Here is a 25,133-nt window from a genome sequence, read left to right as displayed (position 1 = left end):
TATGGATGTGGTGAATAAAGTGGCCACTATGGTGGAACCCACTAACCGGAAGGAGACACAATCCTTCCTGGGGTTTGTGGGCTTTTGGAAGATGCACATTCCCGGGTACAGTCAAATTGTGAAACCCCTCTTTGACATTACAAGAAAGAGGAATAACTTTGGGTGGGGACCTGAGCAGCAGGTGGCATTTGACCAGATCAAACGAGAGGTGGTCCATGCCATGGCCTTGGGACCAGTTCGAACCGGCCCAGAGATTAAGAACATTCTCTACACAGCAGCCGGTGAGAATGGTCCTAGCTGGAGCCTATGGCAGAAAGCTCCTGATGAGACAAGAGGCCGCCCACTCGGGTTCTGGAGCAAGGCGTACAAAGGCTCAGAGAGCAACTATACCCCCACAGAGAAAGAAATCCTAGCTGCCTATGAGGGAGTTAGAGCTGCCTCTGAGGTGATTGGGACGGAGTCACCACTCCTTTTAGCTCCAAGGCTTCCAGTCCTGACTTGGATGTTTAAAGGGAAGGGTTCGACTCCGCACCATGCCACAGATGCCACTTGGAGTAAGTGGATGGCTCTGATAACTCAGAGGGCTAGGATGGGGACTCTCGAGCGTCCAGGCATTGTAGAGGTCATCACCAACTGGCCAGAGGGCACTGACTTTGGAAAGCCAGCAGAAGAGAAGGCAGTGACCCGTGCCGAGGAAGCCCCCCCATACAGTGACCTCCCTGAGGAGGAAAAGGCATATGCTCTCTTCACAGATGGATCCTGCCGCCTGGTAGGCAGCAAGCGAAGATGGAAGGCTGCCGTCTGGAACCCTACACGCAGGGTTGCAGAGGCAAGAGATGGAGAAGGCGAATCCAGCCAGTATGCTGAGGTGAAAGCCATCCAGCTGGCCCTGGACATTGCCGAACGAGAGCAGTGGCCAATGCTATACATCTACACCGACTCATGGATGGTAGCAAATGCCTTATGGGGGTGGCTGAAGGAGTGGAAGAGAAATGATTGGCAGAGAAAAGGGAAGCCTATTTGGGCTGCTGATCTCTGGCAAGACATTTCTGCACGCCTGGACAAACTACCAGTTAAAATCCGACACATCAGTGCTCACATCCCAAAGAGCAGAGCCACTGAAGAACAGCAGCATAACCACCAAGCTGACCAGGCTGCCCACATCTGCCAGATTGACCTGGACTGGAATCACAAAGGTGAACTGTTCTTAGCTCGGTGGGCACATGACTCTTCTGGTCACCAAGGAAGAGATGCCACATACCAATGGGCCCGAGACAGGTCCGTGGACATATCCATGGAGGCCATAACTCAGGTTATCCATGAATGTGACATCTGTGCCACCATAAAGCAAGCCAAGCGCATGAAGCCTTTGTGGTACGGGGGACGGTGGTCAAAGTACAGGTATGGGGAGGCCTGGCAGATTGATTACATCACTCTGCCTCGGTCTCGTAGTGGCAAGCAGTATGTGTTAACCATGGTGGAGGGAAGCACGGGGTGGCTGGAAACCTACCCAGTACCTCATGCTACTGCCCGTAACACCATTCTGGGTCTGCAGAGCCACATCCTGTGGAGACACGGTACCCCAGAGAGAATTGAGTCAGACAATGGGACCCATTTCAAGAACCACCTTGTAAGCGACTGGGCAAAAGAGCATGGGATAGAATGGGTTTATCACATCCCATACTACCCACAAGCTGCAGGAAAGATTGAGCGACACAATGGCCTGCTGAAAACCACCCTGAAGGCTATGGGAGGTGGAACTCTCAGAAACTGGGAGAAGCACCTTGCAGAAGCCACTTGGCTGGTGAACAGCAGGGGATCAGTTAACAGAGCTGGTCCTGCTCAGTCTGCCCTACTGCCCACAGTTGAGGGAGATGGAGTTCCTGTGGTCTGTGAAAGGAATCTACTGGGAAAGACTGTGTGGGTTGCTCCTGCCTCTGGTGGGGGAAAACCCATCAAAGGGGTGGTATCTGCAGAGGGTCCTGGTCACACATACTGAGTGATGATGGAAACTGGTGTTATCGAGTGTGTCCCTCAGAGAAACCTCTCTTTAGCTGAAAAGGTTTTGAAATCTCAGAGTTGATTCCATGTGTTCCAGATATTTCAGGTTATCTTGTATCATAGTTGTGCAATACTTGTATCATAGTTGTGCAATACTTGTATCATAGTTGTGCAATACTTGTATCATAGTTCATAAGGGGTTACAAGTTGTTTTTGTAGTTATACCCTCACCACTACACGGCGTCCAACAGAACCTACATGACAGCAGCAGCTATCCAGAGTCCTACAGCATCGCATCACACCACGGCGTCCAACCAGAACCCTGCATCTGATTCGTCACTGATGCCCTGCAGTGAGAGACTGTTCCTGATTTTCCCTCCAGAGGATGTCTACAGCCATCTCATCCACACCTGTTCCCCTGATGCCAGACACCAAGAGAGAGACTGTTCCTGATGTTTTTTCTTCACAGAGGGAAAAGACTCTTTTCCTGAGTTCCAACAAGAACTGTTCCTGTTTCACTGACTTTTCTTCCGTTCCTGCCCTGCTCACATCTCAGCAACCTGCACCGGACCAGAGGAGCACATCGCCTTGAGATACAGCCAGGGACCAAGAAGGACTTTAAGAACTCTTAACCCATGGACACCTTTTTTCCCATCTTTGGAGAAGAAGACTGTTCTTAGGAAGGTGGAAGTGGTCTAACCAAGGAGTGGAATGTATAGGGTTAACACTCCTGGGGGAGTGACCCTGAACCTGACCCTAGGGGTCTTGGCCCCTCCTCAGGGGTGGGCCACACTCCAGGTGATGGTTAGCCCACTCCCCCCACTTCCTGCGGTATAAAAGAGGAGCACTTCCTGCTCCTCGCTCTCTTGCTCTTTCTCTCTGCGTTCATGATCACACACACGCTGATACTGCATACCAGCACAACACGTGGCAGCCACGAGGCAGAGACACCATCACACTACTCGGGTTGTATCCATCCCTGTTTGTATTTTGCTGTTTTCCCTTCCTTATCCTTTGTAAACTCCCCTACCTCCAATCCCTTTTTCTAAGTTATTGTTAAACTTTTCCTTTTTAACTTCCAAATCGAGTGAGATTGATTTATTTGGGTGTCCCTACCTTTATCTCTCTCCCTGTCTTTTGGGGAAAGGAGGGGGAAGAGGGGAGGGCACTCTATAAATTCTAAAAATTGTCATTGGGTCTACCAAATTTATAAGAGTCTCTGGGAACCTGCATTTGAACCCAAGACAGTTGGTAGAGTGAAGACTCCCCTTGTGTCATTTGAGTGACTGTTAATTAACTCTGGGAATCAGAATGAAGCTAATAAAGCAGCTATTTTACTTGGTGGGGGCTATTGTGTGGCCTGTTTTCTGTTTTCTTGTGTACAATTGGATCAAAGACCAAATTGGTTATTTCTTGCTTCATGCAGTTTTTAAAAAGGTCAAAGCTAAACTTACAAGCATTTTCTGGTCCTGGGGTGATTTCATTCTCGGGTATGCTGGTTTTAATGTCACTGAAAATCTTACCAGTAACATTACAGGGGTATTTGCCAATAATATTACAACCAATCAAAATACTGCTTTATCTACAGCCCTCATGAGGGTGATTAAACCCCGAACTGAGATGCCGGACCCTTGTAAAGATTTTTACACAAAGCAGACCGTGGCAGGTCTGATGTGTGTCAATTTATGTCTTATAGTTTTGATTTACATATTAATTCTGGCATTATGTGTAAAAAATTCGAATGCAATGCCTATAAAAACTGGGAAAGTCTCTGTCTCAAAACCAAATCAAAACAAAGGAACACAACAATCTTCTTCCCAGAAAAATTCAGGGACAATTTTGCAGCAACCAAACCAAAACACAGATAATCGGTAACACCACCTCCTTCCCTGCCTGGGACAGTTACTATTATACCTCCCTCTTCAGATTCTGGGAAAACTGCCAATGTTCCTGACAACAAAGATAACGTGTGAGGAATGGCAGGCGTCCCAGGAGTACAGGCCAACACTCAAAGTCAGAATGTTCCTGATAACACTGGTAATGGTAGCCCAGTCAGTCCAAATCCGAACCCACAGCCCCAGCATCAGCCAGACCAGAACCCTGTTAATTCTAAGGCAGATCTGAACTCACAGACCTCAGGTCAGACCCCCAATGATTCAAACCCTCCAGTAGACACGTCCAAGTCTGTTGCTGTGCAGGCCTTTTTGGCACCTGCTAAGGCAAAAGCCAAGACACAGTTTTTGACAAAGTGTGATTCAAAAGAGGATGTAAGAGAGGGGACCTGTGGTGAGCAAGAGGAGGAAGAGGAGGCATTTAGTCTTCAGGACCTAGCGAACATGCTGAGATCCCAATACTCAAATGAGAAGAGCGCTGTGAGGTTGGCTGCCAAGAAAGAGGATGGTTCCAATGAGTTTAAGAGCGCTATGAGGAAGGTTCTGTTTCTAGGCCAGGGACAACCAGATCAACAAGAGGAAGAGGAGGAGGATCACATCCAGGACTCCAATGATCCTCTTAGAGAGGTCAGGGAAGTTAGAAAGGAATACTCGAGGGAATCAGGTGAGCCAATCCTAAGCTGGCTAGTGAGATGCCGTAGCATTGGTGCCAATGCCCTGCAGGTAGGAGACAAGTCAGCCAAGCAGCTGGAAACACTCACCAAGGAGAGTGGAGTGGACAAATACCTAGTCTTGTTGGAACAGGCGAAGATGGAAGTCATCAGTCTGGAGTCCTACCAGGAGAGTTACCAAAGAGAGAGATGGAGAAGGAGAATCCAGTCAGTCCGCTGAGGTAAAAGCTGTCCAACTTGCTCTTGATGTGGCTGAACGTGAAAATTGGCTTGTGAAAAACTGGGCCTAAGAGCATGGTATTGAGTGGATCTACCACATACCCTACTATGCACCAGCTTCAGGGAAGACTGAATGCTACAATGGTTTGCTGAAAACCACCCAAAAAGCCATGGGGGGTGGAACTCTGAAAAACTGGGACAAGCATTTAGCACAAGCTACCTGGTTGGTAAATAGTAGAGGTTCAGTAAACAGAGCAGGACCTGCACAATCAGACTTGGTCCAAACAGTAGACGGTGATAAAGTTCCTGTTGTACGTGAGAAGAATCTGTTAGGGAAAACTGTTTGGGTATTTCTCCTTCGGGCGAAGGGAAACCTGTCCGAGGGGTGGTGTCTGCTGAAGGTCCTGGTCACACCTACTGGGTAATGCAGGAGAATGGTGAAATTCAGTGTATTCCACAGAGAAATCTAACCATAGCTGAGAGAGTCTAAATTCAGAGTGTATAATACAAGCTGTTAGGAGTTTTCTGTTCTAGGTGCCATCGGTGTCCAACACTGAAAGAATCTACGAGAGAATCTACAGTACGTGAGTGCAAACCCAACGTCGCCTGGGAGTCCCTGTTCTCGTCTCATCTGTGAGGAGACAAACTGTTCTGAGCTTTTGAATCATCTGCATCTGAGATAGCTGGAATGAAGTGTGAACTGAACTTGTAATATTCATTAGAGTAAATATTGCTTTAGATTAGATCAGATAATTATCAGCGATACTCTGAGTGAAGTAGACAGGGGTGGATTGTGCTAGTTTGAAGCAGGCTAGAATATTTTGGTGAGAAAAACTAGATCATAGGCTGTGAAAGGAAAACAGTGGTGATGTCTCCTTCCCTCAGAGTCTCGCTGAAGAAGAAAGTAAACATTAGATAACACTTTCGCCATTTTGCTGCACTCTCGGTCTGGGCTCTGGCTGAGCTGCATCTCCTTAACCTCACCTGCCACTCACCTTTGCTTCTTAACCTCTTGGCTGAACCTCTATTCTTCCTTAAGTCTGGGGTGTCCTGGAGTCCTGTACCCCTAAATTCCTCTCCTGCCCGGACTTCGGGGGGAAAGGGGAAAAGCCGCCTGGTTTCCCCCCCCCCTCGCCTGCCCTGCAGCCGTGAAGGGGGCGGGGACTGCCCCGTGAGTTCCCGCGCTGGAGCCAGGCTGGGATTGGCCGTGCGCTTTCGCGCCTAAAGTGTGGTAACTCTGCCCTTTGTCTAGCCAAGGTTATAAATATTGGGGGTCTTCCCGCCTTTGGGGGTTCCCGCTTTGGATTTTGCCTGTGCCTGGACGAGTTCGCTCACTCTCCTGTGCCTGGACTGCAGAGAGACCAAAGGACTTGCCTTGGTGTTAGGCACACCTTTGTCTGCCTAACGACCCTTAACGACCCTTAACGACTCCTGCAGCCGCTGGAGGAGGAAGACAGACCGCACGAGCCAGCCTGAGTGAGTTATTTGGCTTAGCTTAATTTAGTAAGAAACCGCTATTAATTAATAGCTGAGTCCTTTTCCAAAAAACTGACTTCCAAATATATATAGTCAGATTATTAATGGTATCCTTGTAGAATTCTTAGGCAACTCAACCTGTTTATTAAACGAAATTAATCTTTGTATATATAGTTGTGGGGGCGGGTTTTTGTAAAAATAAAAAATATCTATTTTTGATAAATTTTCGACTCGGCCACGAATTATTTCTGCCCTCCGCAACATGGGGTAAGGTTGAGAGGGGCAGAGGGAAGGTGCAGGGGTGGTTGAGAGCCCCTCCTGGGGACTCAGGTTTCTGGGAGGGGAGTTGTGCTCCTGTATTACTTTTTACCTTGTATATTTCTGTCTATAACTGTATATACTGTAAATATCTGCTTGTATATTGTGCTAGCTGTAAATAAATAGGTTCATTTCTATTCCCAGATCCGGCTGAGACTAGTTGGGTATTTCTAAAGTGTGGGGGGGTGGGGAACACCCAAACCATCACATATCTTTATTTAAAATATGGAACGCTTCACGAATTTGCGTGTCATCCTTGCGCAGGGGCCATGCTAATCTTCTTTGTATCGTTCCAGTTTTAGTATATGTACTGCCGAAACACAACCCTGGCTCCTTCAGCCTCTCCTAATAGGGTTTGTGTTCCAGTCCTCTCACTGTGGATGGATTTCTTGCTAACAGAGGACATGAAGTGATAAACGTGAGCAACCCATGCTGCAGAGTGTCCTTGAGCCCATCCCAGAGGCAGGAACTAAGATGATGAAGCAAACCCCTACGCCCAGCTGCAGGAGGCAGGGTCTGCTGGCTGCAGGAGGCTGACCCTACAAGTTGTTTATATAAGTTTAACCTACCTGTACCTCACACATAACCTTAAGCCTATCTATACCTTCCACATGTACCAATCTTAACTAAGCTAGCTATGTACACCTCTTCCAAGTTAGCATATAAGTTACTGTATCACTGCAATAAGTGGGAGAACAATGATCTAACCATATTGGTGTAACAACTTGTTACTCTGGGGTGCAATGCCGGCAAGTGGTGCCCGAATATGGGGAACCAGGAATCGGGGAAGACAGAGGTATTGCAGACCAGCAGTGGGAAGGACTGCAATTTTACGTGCCGGAGTTTGGGAACATGCTGATGAACTGCGGACATTTTGAATTGAAAGTAATGTCACCGTCGAACACCGGACAGAGGGCACTGCAAAAAGGAGGCAGTAGCTGGAAAACTCGGGCCGCGGCCAAGGACTCCATAGAAGCAGGTAAGGCTGCGATGGAAGTGGACGCAGCTCTACATCTACTGGTGAGCATACTCTCTAAGTGAGGGATTACGCCAGATATGAAAAAGCCCCATGAGCTGATCAAATAAGTTGAAGAGAAGGGCATTATGAAGCAGATAAATATGAGTTTTAGCCCAGAGAGATGGAGAGAAATGGGGAATGCACTGTGGGACTCAGTTATTACTGACAGTAAAGACTCTAAAATCGCTCAAAAGTTCGATTCCACCTGGCAAGATGTAATAAATACCTTAATGCAGATGAAAGACAAACAACAGGTTGCTACGGCTGCCGTGCGCACACTCATTGCTACTCCTGCATTTCCAGTCGAAATGACCGGTAACGACCGATATTGTCGCCATCACTGAAACGTGGTGGGATGGCTCACATGATTGGAGTGCTGTAATCAACGGCTACAGACTCTTCAGGAGAGACAGGCAAGGGAGAAAGGGCGGGGGAGTGGCTCTGTATATTAGGGATGCTCTGGATGTCATGGAGGTAGAAATCAAAGATGATCAAGTTGAGTCATTATGGGTGAGACTTAAGGCGAAGGCCAACAAGGCTGATATCCTGGTTGGAGTCTGTTACAGACCACCCAACCAGGAAGAAGAGGTTGATTTATTACTCTTTAAGCAACGGGAGGCTGCCTCAAGATCACCTGCCCTTGTTCTGGTGGGCGACTTTAACCTACCAGACATCTGCTGGGACTTAAACACTGCAGAGAAGAAGCAGTCTAGAAGGTTTGCAATGTGTGGAAGACAACTTCTTATCCCAGCTGTTACGTGAGACTACCAGGGGGGCAGCCCTGCTTGACCAGCTGCTCACAAATAGAGAGGGGCTGGCAGGGGATGTGGTGGTTGGAGGCTGCCTGGGGTCCAGTGACCATGAAATTATAGAGTTTTCAATACATGGAGAAACCAGGAGGGGCATCAACAGAACCTCCACACTGGACTTCCGAAGGGCAGACTTCAGCCTATTTAAGGAACTAATTCAGAAAGTTCCTTGGGAAATAGGCCTTGAAAACAAAGGGGTCCAGGAAGGTTGGAGCTGCTTCAAGAAAGAACTCCTGAAGGCACAGGAGCAGGCAGTGCCGCTGAGCCGGAAGATGAGCCGACGAGGGAGGCAGCCAGGCTGGATGGGCAGGGAGCTGCTGAAGGAATTAAAGATTAAAAAGAGAGTGTATCACCTTTGGAAAAGAGGGGAGGTGTCCCAGGAGAAGTTCAAGGAGGTTGCTAGGTCTTGTAGAGGAAAAATTAGAGAGGCAAAAGCCCACTTGGAGCTCAGGCTGCCACGGCTGTCAAGGAAAATAAAAAGTGTTTCTTTAAATATCTGAATGGTAAGAGAAGGGCCAAGGACAACCTCCAGTCCTTGTTAGATAGAGAGGGGAACATAGTGACAAAGGATGAGGAAAAGGCAGAGGTGCTTAACACCTTCTTTGCCTCAATCTTCAAGAGTGGGACTAGTTGTCTCCAGGACAGCTGGACTCCTGAAGAGGTGGATGGAGTCAGGGACCAGTACAGTCCCCCTCTAATCCATGAGGAAGCAGTAAGGGACCTGCTGTGTCATTTGGATCCTCACAAGTCCATGGGACCGGAGGGGATCCACCCTAGGGTGCTGAGAGAGCTGGCAGCTGAGCTGGCCAAGCCACTCTCCATCATTTATCAGCAGTCCTGGCTCACTGGAGAGGTCCCTGAAGACTGGAAGCTGGCCAATGTGATACCCATTCACAAAAAGGGTCGTAAGGAGGAGCCAGAAAACTACAGACCTGTGAGCCTGACCTCAGTGCCAGGTAAGGTCATGGAACAGGTCATCTTGGGTGCCATCACAAAGCACCTACAGGATGGCCAAGGGATCAGGCCCAGCCAGCATGGGTTTAGGAAGGGCAGGTCCTGCCTCACCAACCTGATCTCCTTTTATGATCAGGTTACCCGCCTGGTGAATGTGGGGAAGGCTGTGGATGTAGTTTACTTGGACTTCAGCAAAGCCTTTGACACTGTCTGCCACAAGAAGCTCCTAGCCAAGCTCTATCAGGTTCATTCTCTTTCTGATTTTAGTATTATTGATTTGCAGCTGTATTACTTACTCCTGTGTTGAACAGAGCCTGCATAAAATTGCAGATCAAGCCTGGGTTGCTCAAAAAGAAAAAGTGGGAATTGTGGATGGATTTCTTGCTAACAGAGGACATGAATTGATAAACGTGAGCAACCCCATGCTACAAAGTGTCCTTGAGTCTGTTCCGGAGGCAGGAACTAAGACGATGAAGCAAATCCCCATGTCCAGCTGCAGGAGGCAGGGTCTGCTGGCTGCAGGAGGCTGACCCTATAAGTTGTTTATATAAGTTTAACCCTCACACACAACCTTAAGCCTATCTGTGCCTTCCACATGTACCAAACTTAACTAAGCTAGCTATCCATGCCTCTTCCAAGTTATCATATAATTTGCTGTATCACTGCAATAAATGGGAGAACAATGATGTAACTGTATTGGTGTAACGACTTCTTACTCTGGGGTGCAACGCTGGTTATTATATTTTTTTTTCCTTCTCTAGTAGTTTATCTACTGTTATACTTGCACTATAAGAAATACAATTTCATCTTTCCCTGACTTTCAAAAAAATGTGTGTTGTAGTGAGTTTATTCTCCTTGGGGAGGGACCCACCCTAACCTGGGACACTTACATAGAATCATAGAATCAACCAGGTTGGAAGAGACCTCCAAGATCATCGAGTCCAACCTATCACCCAGCCCTAGCCAGTCAACTAGACCATGGCACTGAGTGCCTCATCCAGTCTTTTCTTGAAGACCCCCAGGGACGGTGCCTCCACCACCTCCCTGGGCAGCCCATTCCAATGGGAAATCACTCTCTCTGTGAAAAACTTCTTCCTAACATCCAGCCTATACCTACCCTGGCACAACTTGAGACTGTGTCCCCTTGTTCTATTGCTGGTTACCTGGGAGAAGAGGCCAACCCCCACCTGGCTACAATGTCCCTTCAGGTAGTTGTAGACAGTAATAAGATCACCCCTGAGCCTCCTCTTCTCCAGGCTAAACAGGCCCAGTTCCCTCAACCTCTCCTCATAGGATTTGTGTTCCAGGCCCCTCACCAGCTTCGTTGCCCTTCTCTGGACATGTTCCAGTACCTCAACATCTTTCTTGAATTGAGGGGCCCAGAACTGGACACAGTACTCATTTAATGCCATGGTATGAGCCATAAATACTATGGCTGAAGAGATAAGAGATGGCATGAAACAACCCAAGGAGGAATTTAAAACCTCCACATCCCAGTTGGCAAAGGACAATGACCTTTCTTCATCATCAGAGTGGGGTACATGCCTCAGCCATCAGAGATAGGGGTCCTCCCATAAGACCAATTCAAACTAACCCAGAAATAGGCAACAACAGTCATGTGGGTCTCTTTGGGTAATCTTATGTGACCAATTTGGTGAAAACATGGATAAGTGGGATGGAAAACCTACCTCACTTCTCCTAAAAAGAGTGAGAGAGTTGCAGAGTGATAGGACTAAAAGAGTAGTTTCCTGTTTTCCCACGACTCAGGCAGTAATGGTAATGATTCAGCTAACACCATTAAACACTGTGCCAATTGCACTTGCAATGGTCAACATTAGGGGGGCCCTGCCTCTTACCAGGCAGAGGCCAGGATGATAACAGTATATACGGGAATGTATATATTAGATGGCCTGGTAGCTTGAAGGGAGGTTAGCCAGGTGGGGGTTGGTCTCTTCTCCCAGACAACCAGCAATAGAACAAGGCGACACAGTCTGAAGTTGTGCCAGGGGAAGTATAGGCTGGATGTTAGGAGGAAGTTCTTCACAGAGAGAGTGATTTCCCATTGGAATGGGCTGCCCAGGGAGGTGGTGGATTCACTGATCCTGGAGGTGTTCAAGAAAAGACTGGATGAGGCACTTGGTGCCATGGTCTAGTTGACTGGATGATCTTGGAGGTCTCTTCCAACCTGGTTGATTCTATGATTCTATGATTCAGAAATACAGGGCTCTAGTTGACACAGGTGCTCAATGTACATTGATGCCTTCAAATCATAAAGGAATGGAGTCTATTACTATTTCTGGAGTTACTGAAGGGCCTCAAGAATTAACGAGGTTGGAGGCAGAGATACATTTAATTGGGAGTGATTGGCAAAGGCATGCCATTGTAACGGGTCCAAATGCACCTTGCATTTTGGGAATTGATTTTCTGAGAGAAGAGCACTTCAAGAATTCCAAGGGTTATAAATGGACCTTTGGAATAACAACTGTAGAAGCTGTTGGAGACAGACTGAAGTTGTCTGCTAGGCCTGAGCTCTCAGATGAGTCTGCAGTTGTTGGACAGCATAATATAGAGGATATGAAGTTGTCAGTTGCCACTCAAACCGTGACTCTTTGGTGCCCATACATCATCTGATTCATTGTCTGGAGCGCCAGGATGTCATTAAAAAGACCCATTCACCTTTCAACAGTCCAATATGGCCCGTGCAAAAGGAGAATGGCTATTGACAATTGACATCCGCAGCCTAAGTGAAGTAACTCTGTCCATGAGTTCTGCTGTGCCAGACATGTTAGAACTCCAGTATGAGCTGGATAACAAGGAAGCCAAATGGTATGCAACCATAGATGTTGCTAATGCTTTCTTCCCCATTCCATTATCAGAGGAATGTAAACCTCAGCTTGCTTTCACCCGGAGGGGAAGTCAGTATACATTTAACTGTTTACCCCAAGGGTAGAAGCACAGCTCAACAATCTGTCATGCAGTGATCCATGATGCATTGGAGAAAGGTGGAGCTCCAGAGCATCTGCAGTTCATTGATGACATCATCGTCTTGGGGAATACAGCACAAGAATTTTCAAGAAAGCCAACAAAATAATTGACATTCTGCTGAAGGCAGGTTTTGACATAAACCAAGACAAGGTGAAAGGACCTGCTAAAGAGATCCAATCTCTGGGAATTCGTTGGCAAGATGGTCACTGCCACATTCCAATGGATGTGATAAATAAGCTTTCCACCATGGGAAATCCCACGAATAAGAAGGATACTTTATCTTTCTTAGGAACAGTTGGATTTTGGAGGCTGCACATCCCTGGATACAACCAAATTGTAAAACCTTTGTATGGTTGTGGTGGAGGGGCTGCAGCCCCAAAACTGAGGCCTCCCTATGCCTCTACATGCCTGGACATGCTTTTCTGCCAGGACCCATGGTAGTAAACAGGTTGTGTAACACACACACACCCAGTCCGTGTATCCCTGGGGTCCACCCAGGTGATCCCCATATTTGGGAGGGTCCAGGCAAACAGCTCCTGCCTATTAAGGTAAGGTTTGGCTTACTGCCAACCTGATTGGTCACTTTAGATGGCCAAAAGGGACCACGAATCTCAGCCCACAGTCTATAAAGAGGGGTGCAAAGGTGCACCACGTGTTCAGACTTAGCTGTTCAGACTCTGCTCTCTGATCCACATTGCAGCTCTGGCCTGCTTGCAAGGCCTAGACACAGAATCTGGCCCTCACTTGCAAACCTTCCGAGGCTCAGACCTCTTACTTTGATCTCAAGGCACAGTTAACCTGTCTGCATACCTTTGGGAAGCAGAGCACATTCACGCCTGCACCTGATACATATATGGGGAGACGATAGCCCCCTAAGCCTAGAGCTATCTTGCATTTATCCACGGAGCTCAGTCTCCCAGCAGCCTGGCGCACACTGCATGCCCATTGCTATAGCCTGGAGTACCAGGTCAGCAGACCTTCTAGATTGTCTGCAAACTCACAAACACAGCCTGCTAGCTGTACGAAAGACCGTGCCAGAAGCTGCATGGACAAATCCTTCTCCTGTTCCTGGAATCCTGCCAGCTGACCATCCCTGGACACGCAGCATCCAGAAAACCAGCAGCATTGAGGCAGAGACCACCTCACACCAGGAGAAAAGGTTAGAGAAAACCTGTTTACCCCAGAGACTTCCCCTCGCAAGCCAGGAAGATTCCAGCCTCACAAAGACCCGAATACTGGGCACAGACTGTGACACAATCCCGGGAGGGTGATTAATAATTAAGGGCAACACATCTAAGCAAGCTTTGTAAAATAAGTAACCTCTGCCTTAGAGCAGACACAGCTTTTAGCCCCTGCTGGGCAGACAGTATAGTTGTTAAGCAGGCATTAAGCCTGAGGGAAATCTCTCTCTGTCTATAGTTGATGATAATTTCCAGTTAATAATCAAATCCCTGTAAATATATCATATCCTAATTGTTTTCATAACTTTGCACTAGAACTATATTTAATTACACAGTGGTTGGGGGTGGCAAGAGTTTGTAAATATTAATTTTAATAAATAATTTTATTAAAAAATAATACCGCCTCAAATTAATTTCTCACCTCCCCTGATAAGGGAGGAATAGAGAAATCCCCCTCCGCAACAGTGGTGTAGCTCGAAAGAGGAACAACTTTAGGAGAAACACATGGCCGACCACTTGGTTTCTGGAGTAGAGGATATAGAGAGTCAGAAGCAAACTATACACCAACAGAGCAAGAGATCCTTGCTGTTTATGAAGGAGTAAAAGCTGCTTCTGAAGTAATTGGAACAGACTCTCAGCTTCTTTTGGCTCCCAGATTACCAGTTTTGAACTGGATGTTTAAGGGAAAGGGGTCATCACCACATCATGCAACCGATGTTACCTGGTCTAAGTGGATGGCTCTCATAATGCAGCGAGCATACGTGGGGAGTTTTGAATGGCCTGGCATAGTGGAGATGATCACCAACTGGCCAGAAGGCACAAATTGTGTAAATCCTCCAGAAGAGAGAGTAACCCGAGCTGAGGAAGCTCCTCCTTGCAGTCATTTGTCTAATGAAGAAAGGAACTATGCTTTATTTACAGATGGTTCCTGTCACCTTGTTGGAAACAAGCAAAAATGGAGAGCTGCAGTTTGGAGCCCTATACGAGCAGTGGCTGAAGCAAGAGCTGGAGAAGGTGAGTCGAGCCAGTTTGCAGAGGTAAAAGCTATCCAACTTGCTCTTGATGTGGCTGAGCATGAGAATTGGCCCATGATTTACCTCCATACTGATTCATGGATGGTAGTCAATGCCTTATGGGGTTGGCTAAAGGACTGGAAAAAAAATAACTGGCAACAGAAAGGAAAGCCAATTTGGGCTGCTGACTTATGGCAGGACATTGCTACCCATCTAGAGAAAATCCCTGTAAGAGTACGACACATAGATGCTCACATGCCCAAGAGTAAAGCTACTGAGGAACGTGAACACAACCATCAGGTAGATTTGGCTGCCAAGGTGTTTCAAACCGATGTAAACTGTAACTTGGATTTAGATTGGGAACACTGAGGTGAACTGTTCTTAGCCTGGTGGGCCCATGATTCCTCAGGACATCAAGGTAAAGATGCTACCTACCAATGGGCACAGGATAGAGCAATCGACATATCCATCGATGCTATAGCACTAGTTATACATGACTGTGATGTTTGTGCTGCTATTAAACAAGTCAAGCATCTGAAGCCCTTGTGGTATGGTGAGTGATGGGTGGAGTACAAATATGGTTAAGCATGGCAGATTGATTACATCACTCTACCTCATTCTCAGACTGGAAAGCAGTATGTGCTGATGATGGTAGAAGCGAACACCAGATGGCTGGAAACCTATCCAGTTTCCCATGCTACTGCACATAACACCATTCTTGGCTTGGAAAGACAAATCATGTGGTGACATTACACTCCAAAGAGAGTTGAATTCAGATCCAGGAATGAAACCAAGATGCAAAAAGGGAGGAAGAGCAGAATCGAGAGAAGTTAGGATGTTAAAATTAGAACAAGAACCAGGTGATAGTTCAGAGAGCAGGGAGAAATTCCAGGAGGCTAACCATGGGAAATACCCAACTATATCCTCTAAGGGAGGTTGTCATTGAGAGGAAACAAAAGTGATATAGGCTATGTGAATGTTCCTTTGAACTCTGGATAGGTACGAGCGTGCAAGAAAGACATGGGATAACTTCTACACGATCCTCTAGGAGTATCACAGAGGTTTGGCCTGTTTCTGGGACCAAATACTTATATATGGGAAGAAATGCAGTCCATCATGGATATTCTCTTCACCTTAGAAGAGAGGCAAATGATCAGGGCAGCCGGGATGAGAATTTGGGAGAGGGAGAATCAGTGGGGACCCCCGGGGAATCAAAAGATACTGATTCTTAATCCTTACTGGAATCATATCAAGCAGCGGATGGTCAACAAATGGCAGATTATAGAACATTAATGATAAGGAGAATAAAAGAAGCAGTCCCTCAGGGACAGAATATTGCTAAAGCATTTAACACTAAGCAAGAAAAGGATGAATCCCCCATAGACTGGCTAGAGAGGCTTAAAAAGGATATGCAAGAGTACTGTTACAGTATCACAGTATCACAGTATCATCAGGGTTGGAAGAGACCTCACAGATCATCAAGTCCAACCCTTTACCACAGAGCTCAAGGCTAGACCATGGCACCAAGTGCCACGTCCAACCTTGCCTTGAAGTGCCCCAGGGATGGCGACTCCACCACCTCCCCGGGCAGCCCATTCCAGTGTCCAATGACTCTCTCAGGGAAGAACTTTCTCCTCACCTCAAGCCTAAATCTCCCTTGGCGCAGCCTGAGGCTGTGTCCTCTTGTTCTGGCGCTGGCCACCTGAGAGAAGAGAGCAACCTCCTCCTGGCCACAACCACCCCTCAGGTAGTTGTAGACAGCAATAAGGTCACCCCTGAGCCTCCTCTTCTCCAGGCTAAACAATCCCAGCTCCCTCAGCCTCTCCTCATAGGGCTTGTGCTCAAGGCCTCTCACCAGCCTCGTCGCCCTTCTCTGGACACACTCAAGCATCTCAACGTCCCTTCTAAACTGGGGGGCCCAGAACTGAACACAGTACTCAAGGTGTGGTCTAACCAGTGCAGAGTACAGGGGCAGAATGACCTCCCTGCTCCTGCTGACCACTCCATTCCTGATGCAGGCCAGGATGCCACTGGCTCTCTTGGCCACCTGGGCACACTGCTGGCTCATGTTCAGGCGGGTATCAATCAGTACCCCCAGATCCCTCTCTGTCTGGCTGCTCTCCAGCCACTCCGACCCTAGCCTGTATCTCTGCATAGGGTTGTTGTAGCCAAAGTGCAGCACCCTGCACTTGGAGCTATTGAACCCCATCCCATTGGACTCTGCCCATCTGTCCAGGTGGTCAAGGTCCCGCTGCAGAGCCCTTCTGCCTTCCAACTCAGTCACATCTGCCCCCAGCTTGGTGTCATCTGCAAACTTGCTGATGACTGACTCCATGCCCTCATCCAGATCATCTATGAAGATGTTAAAGAGGATGGGGCCCAGCACAGATCCCTGAGGGACACCACTAGTGACTGGCCGCCAGCTGGATGTGGCACCATTCACCACCACTCTCTGGGTCCGGCCCTCCAGCCAGTTCCTAACCCAGCACAGAGTGTTGCCATCCAAGCCATGGGCTGACAGCTTAACCAGCAGTTTGCTGTGGGGGACAGTGTCAAAGGCCTTGCTGAAGTCCAGATAGACCACATCCACAGGCCTCCCCACATCCACCAAGCGGGTCACCTGATCATAGAAGGAGATCAGGTTAGAAAGGCAGGATCTGCCCTTCCTAAACCCATGCTGGCTGGACCTGAGCCCTTTGCCATCCCTTAGTTGCGCTCTTATCACCCCCAAGATAACCTGTTCCATCAGTTTCCCTGGCACTGAGGTCAGGCTGACGGGTCTGTAGTTCCCAGGTTCCTCCATCCGACCCTTCTTGTGGATGGGGACCACGTTGGCCATTTTCCAGTCTCCTGGGACCTCTCCGGTGAGCCAGGACTGCTGGAAAATGATGGAGAGCGGCTTGGCCAGCTCAGCTGCCAGCTCTCTCAGCACCCTGGGATGGATCCCATCTGGTCCCATGGACTTGTGGGTGTCCAGATGGCTCAGCAGGTCCTGAATTAATTCTTCATGAATTTCCAGGGGAACACACTGCTCCCTGACCCCATCCCCCAGTTCAAGAGGCCACTTGCCCTGAACTCCTCCCTCCTTACTGTTGAAAACTGAGGCGAAGAAGGCATTCAGGACCTCAGCCTTTTCTACATCATCAGTTATAGTATTCCCCTCCTGGTCCAGTAAGGAGTGGAGGCTCTTCTTGCCCTTCCTTTTAGCGTTGATACATTTATAAAAGTGCTTTTTGTTATCTTTCACAGAAGTGGCAGCCTAAGTTCTAGCTGGGCCTTAGCCTCTCTAATTTTTCTCCTGCATAATCTGGCTACCTCCTTAAACACGTCAGGAGAAGCCTTCCCCTCCTTCCAGAGGTGATACACCCTCTTTTTTTTCCCCCAATTCCTTCAGGAGCTGTTTACTCATCCAGGCTGGTCGCCTTCCCTGCCGGCTCATCTTTCGGCACATGGGAACTGCCAGTTCCTGTGCCTTCAAGAGCTCCTGTATAAAGTAGGTCCAACTATCCTGGACCCCTTTGTTCTCAAGGACTGCTGTCCAGGGGACTTTGGAAATAAGTTTCTTAAGCAAATTGAAGTTTGCCCTCCGAAAGTCCAAGGTGTAGGTTTTGTTGTAGTGCCTCCCTACCTCCCTGCATATTGAAAACTGCACTAACTCGTGATCACTACACCCCAGGCAGCCTCCCACTGCCACATTTCCTACCAGCCCTTCTCTGTTGGACAGCAGCAGGTCAAGCTGAGCTTGACCCCTATTAGGCTCACTTAACAGCTGGGACATGAAGCTGTCCTCCATGCACTCTAGAAATCTCCTTTTGTGGAGGGCTCGAAGGCCTGAAAATAGGCTTATTTATGCCTTGCCTTGCCTGGACATGTTTTTCTGCCAAAACCAGCAGCAAACACATTAAATGGATAAAAGGGGCACAATAGGCCTGGTGCCATGAAGTCTGGTCTGCCCAGGACCCCTGATTGTGTAAACATGTTTGTGTAAGCCCACACGCCCAGCTCGTGCCTGCCTAGTGCTAGGCCTGTGTGTTTACCATATTTGGAAAGTCCAGGCTTGTGGCTTTTGCCTATTATGGTATTGTTTGGCTGACTGTCAAAACCTTATTGGTCATTCTAGTGGCCAAGGGGCCATTAATCTTGGCCCACGTTTAATAAATAGGAGTACACAGGTAAACAATGTGCTCAGGACTCCCCTGATTGCTCACGTTCAGGCTCACTCACTCATTATTAGGCTTAGACTCACCAGCACTACTTTTTGCTTATGCCTGTATGTCTAATTGCTTTGCTGTTATTATGGAGACAGAACCTCCCATAGTCTCCCAGCCAGCTGTGCACACTTGCACGCCACTGTGGTGAGTTATCAGGACCAGATCCTGTATTGCCTGCCTTTACCTACAGAGCTCAGACTCCCGTGCAGCCGCGTATACTATTGCACACCCGCTGCCTTATCATTGCCTGGTAAGTGTGCCACTGCCGCTGAGTTAACCAGGAACAGACTCCACTTGTCTGCACATGATCGGCCTGAGTAGCCAGCGTGAGACCGTGCTCAGACTGCATGTCATTGTACTCCTTCTGCACCTGAGGTCCTGTCAAGAATCCCTGGATAAAGCATCCAGAAGAAGCCAGGAGACAAGGGCAGAGATTGCATCTGTTGCCAGGAGAAGAAGGTCAGAGACCATCATTTCCCCAGAAACCAGGAGGATTCTCCTTTCCCCAGAAGCCAGGAGGACTCCAGCCTCAAAGTCCATGGACAAAGACTCCCCTGAAGTTTGGACACTAGTAATAGGCTGTGATGTAGCCCTGGAGGGTGATTGATAATTAATAAGAATTTGTAAGTAAATGCTTTAATGCCTCCTGCCATAAAGGAGAAAGAGCTTTCAGCCTACCTGCTGGGCAAATAGTATATAGACCCCAAGCGGCATTAAGCCGCAGGGAAACTCCTCGCTCTGTTTATAGTTTGAACTGTTTGCTAGTTATTAATAAGTTATGGTTGGATATTAATCCTAGAATGTCTTTCATAACTGTGTAAGATCCTTTTAATATTAAATTACAGTGGTTGGGGGTGGTGAGAGTTCAGAATATTGAAGTTAATAAATATATATTTTTATAAAATATCATCTCACACCAATTAATTTCTCCCCTCTGCCACAATCGGTGTAGGCGGCAGAATACCCCTCCATGACAAGTACTCAGAGTTAGAACCCAATTCCCCAGCAGGTGAAGCAGTGTTTGTGTTTCTGTATTACTTTTGTACTTGTATATTTCTGTATATGTTGTAAATATCTGCTTGTATATTGTGCTAAGCTGTAAATATAAAGCTTCATTCAATTTCCAAATTTGGCTGAGTCGAGTCTGGGTGATTTTTCTCAAGTGTGGGAGGGCAGGTAATACCCAAACCATCACATCCTTATTTTGGCACCCAATGTGGGGCAAAATAAATTTGATAGATAGTTAATTAACTCTGGGAATTAGAATGAAGCTATTTTACTTAGTGTGGGCTCTTGTGTGGCCAGTTTTTACCCTTTTCTTTTACCGTTGGCTAACACCCAAAATTGGTGCCTTTTTGTTTAATCTAATTTGGAGAAAGATTAAAGGAATATTCTTTGATTTTGGGGACTACTTTCTTGGATGGATTGGATTCAATATTACTAATGTTGTTACCAAATCTGTTGTTAATAAGTCAGGAAATGATACATCTGTTGGATTTTATTCAACAGCTTTAATGCAAGTAATTTTGTCTAAAACAGAGTTACCAAATCCCTGTGCTGAACTTTATACATGTAATACAGTGGTATATTTGTCAGGTGTGATCTTAGCCCTAAAAATTCTGGATTTAGTATTAATGCTGGCATTATGTATGAGACATTTGAATATTTCTTTAAGAAACCAGAAAAAGAGATGAGTGTCCTTGCCTAGAGAGGCCAAGATAAGTCAAACAGAGAATGAAAATGTTAGCTCAGCAGGAGAGCAAGGAGGGGCCACCACTACACAACTACATCTCCTCCCTCAGATTCTGGGATGACTGCTAAAGTCCTGGTTGTTGACAATTACATGGTAGGTAGCCAAGAAACAAGTCCAGCTGTTCAAGTTTCTGACATTCCTTCATCTACTCTGAATCCTCAGGAAGCAGAAACCTCTAACCCTAATCCAGATTCAAACTCACAGGCCTCAGGTCAGACCCCCAATATTTCAGACCTGCTAGAGGGATCGTCAAAGTCCACTTCAGATCAAATTATTTTGGCTCCAGATAAAGTACGGGCAAAACCAAAACATTTGAAAAGTGATTCAAAAGAGGACTTAGGGGAGGGGACCTGCAGTGCACAAAAGGAGGAAGAGGAGAAGTATAGTCTTCGAGATTTGGCCAACATACTTAGATCTCAGTACTCTGATGAGAGGAGCGTTGTGAGATTATCTGCCAAGAAAGAGGATGGTTCTGATGAGTTCAAGCATGCTCTTAGGAAAGTTCTGTTTCTAGGCCAGGGACAACCAGATCAACAAGAGGAAGAGGAGAAGGATGACATCCAGGATTCCAATGATCCCCTCAGAGAGGTCAGGGAAGGTAGAAAGGAATACTCAAGGGAATCAGGAGAGCCAATCCTAAACTGGCTGGTGAGATGCCATACTATTGGTGCAAATGCCCTACAGGTAGGAGACAAGTCTGCCAAGCAGTTAGGGTCACTCACAAAGGAGAGTGGAGTGGACAAATACCTAGAATGACCTCTTGGTAAGGTTAGCTTGTGGACACGCCTCCTGTTGGCTGTGGCTATGAGATATCCTTCCTGAGATGATTTGCCATGGGCAGCCAAGAAGTGGAACACCATTGAGCAGGGAATTAAGCTTCAGAAGGAGTTTGCTGTGAAGGAAGTGCTTTATGGAGATCATGGCACACATGAGCCTGATGACATTCTGTCACAGTCTGCGATACCATAGTATCAGGGGGTAATAAGAGACGGGGCAAGGCCTGATACAAGCCAATCCAAATCTGATCCAAATCCAATCCGAATCCAAATCCCATCCGAATCCCTTTGTTGCACCCCAAGCATGGGGTTATATACTTTTTTATCAGAAGTCTACACAAGAAGGTTACAAATCATCTCAGACTCCGATTGGTTACATGCACCTGCGTTAGGACTACATTAGGATTACACACTACTTGGCATAGACATTCTTCATATTCTCTCAACAAAACGCGCTTTCTCGCAGCCTTTTTTCTCCTCTTTTCTTGAGGCTCTCTCGATCTGAGGAGCCCAGAGGGAGGCAGGGAGCGGCAAGCAGGCGCTAAGTACTCGCCGGAAGGTGAGTCAGAGGGCGGTGCCTGGCGAGCGGCACATTTAAACGAGGAGCTAGCTGTTGTCTCCGCTGAGCGCAGCGCAGCGCGCGCCGCTGGGAAAGAAAAAAAAAAAAAAAAAAAACCACCACCCCTAACAACTCGCACCGGACCATCAGGATAGCAGACATGGTTCGAACTAGGTCCAAGCTGTATAATACTTGTAAAACTGTGGGCACCCAAACAGAGCCCACCTGTAGGAGTACAGGCGTCCAGACGTCTGGATGTGAGGAGTGCTGGAGCCTGGCACTCGACACAGGCAATGGCTGCATTAGGTGTGAGCAGATTGATTGTCTGCTTAACCTGGTGGCTGAACTCAAGGGAGAGGTGGAACGACTGAAGGCTGAAAGGGAAGGTACAAAAGAGCAACATGCCCTGCAGTCCCCCTTGCCAGAGGGAGACGAACAGAGCAACCAAGAAGAATGGATGCAGGTGCCTGCCAGAAGGGGCAAGGGAAAACCCTTCCAGCCATCTTCACATCCCCAGCTGCCCTTGCATAACAGATATAGGGCACTAGAGGTTGAGGATGAAGTGATCCTGGAGCAGGCAGAAGCATCACCAGCTGGGAGGGCAACTCAGTTGCCCCCTCGCATCAGAACAAGTACCCAGAAGAAAAAGAGGAGGGTAATTGTTATTGGTGATTCCCTTCTGCAGGGAACAGAGGGCCCCATATGCCGGCCAGACCCCTTCCACAGGGAGCTCTGCTGCCTCCCTGGAGCCCGGGTCAGGGATGTTACCAGGAGGCTGCCTACTGTAGTGCAGCCCTCTGATTACTATCCCTTATTAGTTTTACAGGCAGGGAATGGTGAGATTAATAACAGAGGGCTAAAAGCTATCAAAAGGGACTTTAAGACACTGGGGAAAGCAGTTGAGGGAGCAGGGGCACAGGTAATCTTTTCATCTATACCCTTAGTCACAGGCTGGAATACAGAGAAGAATAGGAAAGCATATTTGATGAACAAGTGGCTCAGAGGTTGGTGCATCCAACATAACTTTGGATTCTTTGATATTGGGGAACTTCATCTTGCCACAGGTCTGCAATCAGCAGATGGGACACAACTATCACAGAAGGGGAGAAGGACCCTGGCACATAAGCTGGCTGGGCTTGTGGAGAGGGCATTAAACTAGAATGGAAGGGGGAGGGGGTTAAACATGACAGCACCAGAGATAAATCAAAGGGAATTGAGGAAGGTAGGCTAGAGCTAGGAGTAAAAGCAGCAGCCCAGCTGAAGTGCATGTACACTAATGCACGCAGTATGGGTAACAAACAAGAGGAGCTGGAAGCTCTGGTGCTGGAGGGAAACTATGATATTGTCGCCATCACTGAAACGTGGTGGGATAGCTCACATGATTGGTGTGCTGTAATCAATGGCTACAGACTCTTCAGGAGAGACAGGCAAGGGAGAAAGGGCGGGGGAGTGGCTCTGTATATTAGGGATGCTCTGGATGTTGTGGAGGTAGAAATCAAAGATGATCAAGTTGAGTCATTATGGGTGAGACTTAAGGCGAAGGCCAACAAGGCTGATATCCTGGTTGGAGTCTGTTACAGACCACCCAACCAGGAAGAAGAGGTTGATTTATTACTCTTTAAGCAACTGGAGGCTGCCTCAAGATCACCTGGCCTTGTTCTGGTGGGCGACTTTAACCTACCAGACATCTGCTGGGACTTAAACACTGCAGAGAAGAAGCAGTCTAGAAGGTTTCTGCAATGTGTGGAAGACAACTTCCTATCCCAGCTGTTACGTGAGCCTACCAGGGGGGCAGCCCTGCTTGACCTGCTGCTCACAAATAGAGAGGGGCTGGTAGGGGATGTGGTGGTTGGAGGCTGCCTGGGGTCCAGTGACCATGAAATTATAGAGTGTTCAATACATGGAGAAACCAGGAGGGGCATCAACAGAACCTCCACACTGGACTTCCGAAGGGCAGACTTCAGCCTATTTAAGGAACTAATTCAGAAAGTTCCTTGGGAAATAGCCCTTAGAAACAAAGGTGTCCAGGAAGGTTGGAGCTGCTTCAAGAAAGAACTCCTGAAGGCACAGGAGCAGCAGTGCCACTGAGCCGGAAGATGAGCCGACGAGGGAGGCAGCCAGGCTGGATGGGCAGGGAGCTGCTGAAGGAATTAAAGATTAAAAAGAGAGTGTATCACCTTTGGAAAAGAGGGGAGGTGTCCCAGGAGAAGTTCAAGGAGGTTGCTAGGTCTTGTAGAGGAAAAATTAGAGAGGCAAAAGCCCACTTGGAGCTCAGGCTGGCCACGGCTGCCAAGGAAAATAAAAAGTGTTTCTTTAAATATATGAATGGCAAGAGAAGGGCCAAGGACAACCTCCAGTCCTTGTTAGATAGAGAGGGGAATAGAGTGACAAAGGATGAGGAGAAGGCAGAGGTGCTTAACACCTTCTTTGCCTCAATCTTCACTAGTGGGACAGGTTGTCTCCAGGACAGCTGGACTCCTGAAGTGGTGGATGGAGTCAGGGACCAGTACAGTCCCCCTCTAATCCATGAGGAAGCAGTAAGGGATCTGCTAAGTCACTTGGATCCTCACAAGTCCATGGGACCGGATGGGATCCACCCTAGGGTGCTGAGAGAGCTGGCAGCTGAGCTGGCCAAGCCACTCTCCATCATTTATCAGCAGTCCTGGCTCACTGGAGAGGTCCCTGAAGACTGGAAGCTGGCCAATGTGATTCCCATACACAAGAAGGGTCGTAAGGAGGAGCCAGAAAACTACAGACCTGTGAGCCTGACCTCAGTGCCAGGCAAGGTCATGGAACAGGTCATCTTGGGTGCCATCACAAAGCACCTACAGGATAGCCAAGGGATCAGGCCCAGCCAGCATGGGTTTAGGAAGGGCAGGTCCTGCCTCACCAACCTGATCTCCTTTTATGATCAGGTTACCTGCCTGGTGAATGTGGGGAAGGCTGTGGATGTAGTCTACTTGGACTTCAGCAAAGCCTTTGACACTGTCTGCCACAAGAAGCTCCTAGCCAAGCTGGCAGCTCATGGTTTGGACAGATTCACTCTGTGCTGGATCAAGAACTGGCTGGATGGCAGAGCTCAGAGAGTGGTGGTGAATGGTGCCACATCCAGTTGGCAGCCAGTCACAAGTGGTGTTCCCCAAGGATCAGTGCTGGGCCCAGTCCTGTTCAATATCTTTATTGATGATCTGGACGAGGGCATTGAGTCCAGCATCAGTAAGTTTGCAGATGACACCAAGCTAGGAGCAGGTGTTGATCTGTTGGAAGGTAGGAGAGCCCTGCAGAGGGACCTGGACA

At 47.8% G+C, this 25,133-nt stretch overlaps 1 protein-coding gene and 1 non-coding gene across 3 annotated transcripts in view; both read right to left on the bottom strand.

Annotated features, from left to right (window-relative positions):
• Positions 1–25,133, bottom strand: part of LOC135173779 (zinc finger SWIM domain-containing protein 6-like) — a 474,519-nt gene that overhangs the window by 9,808 nt on the left and 439,578 nt on the right. The gene's annotated exons all lie outside the window — the stretch shown is intronic.
• LOC135173795 (U6 spliceosomal RNA) lies at positions 6,797–6,899 on the bottom strand. The gene has a single exon (XR_010301437.1). It is a non-coding gene; the product is annotated as a U6 spliceosomal RNA (small nuclear RNA).

The sequence above is a fragment of the Pogoniulus pusillus genome (genome assembly GCF_015220805.1).
Source record: "Pogoniulus pusillus isolate bPogPus1 chromosome W unlocalized genomic scaffold, bPogPus1.pri SUPER_W_unloc_1, whole genome shotgun sequence".
NCBI lineage: Eukaryota > Metazoa > Chordata > Aves > Piciformes > Lybiidae > Pogoniulus > Pogoniulus pusillus.
The sequence above is the reverse complement of the archived record's forward strand: the minus strand, read 5'-3'. Positions and strand labels throughout refer to the sequence as shown.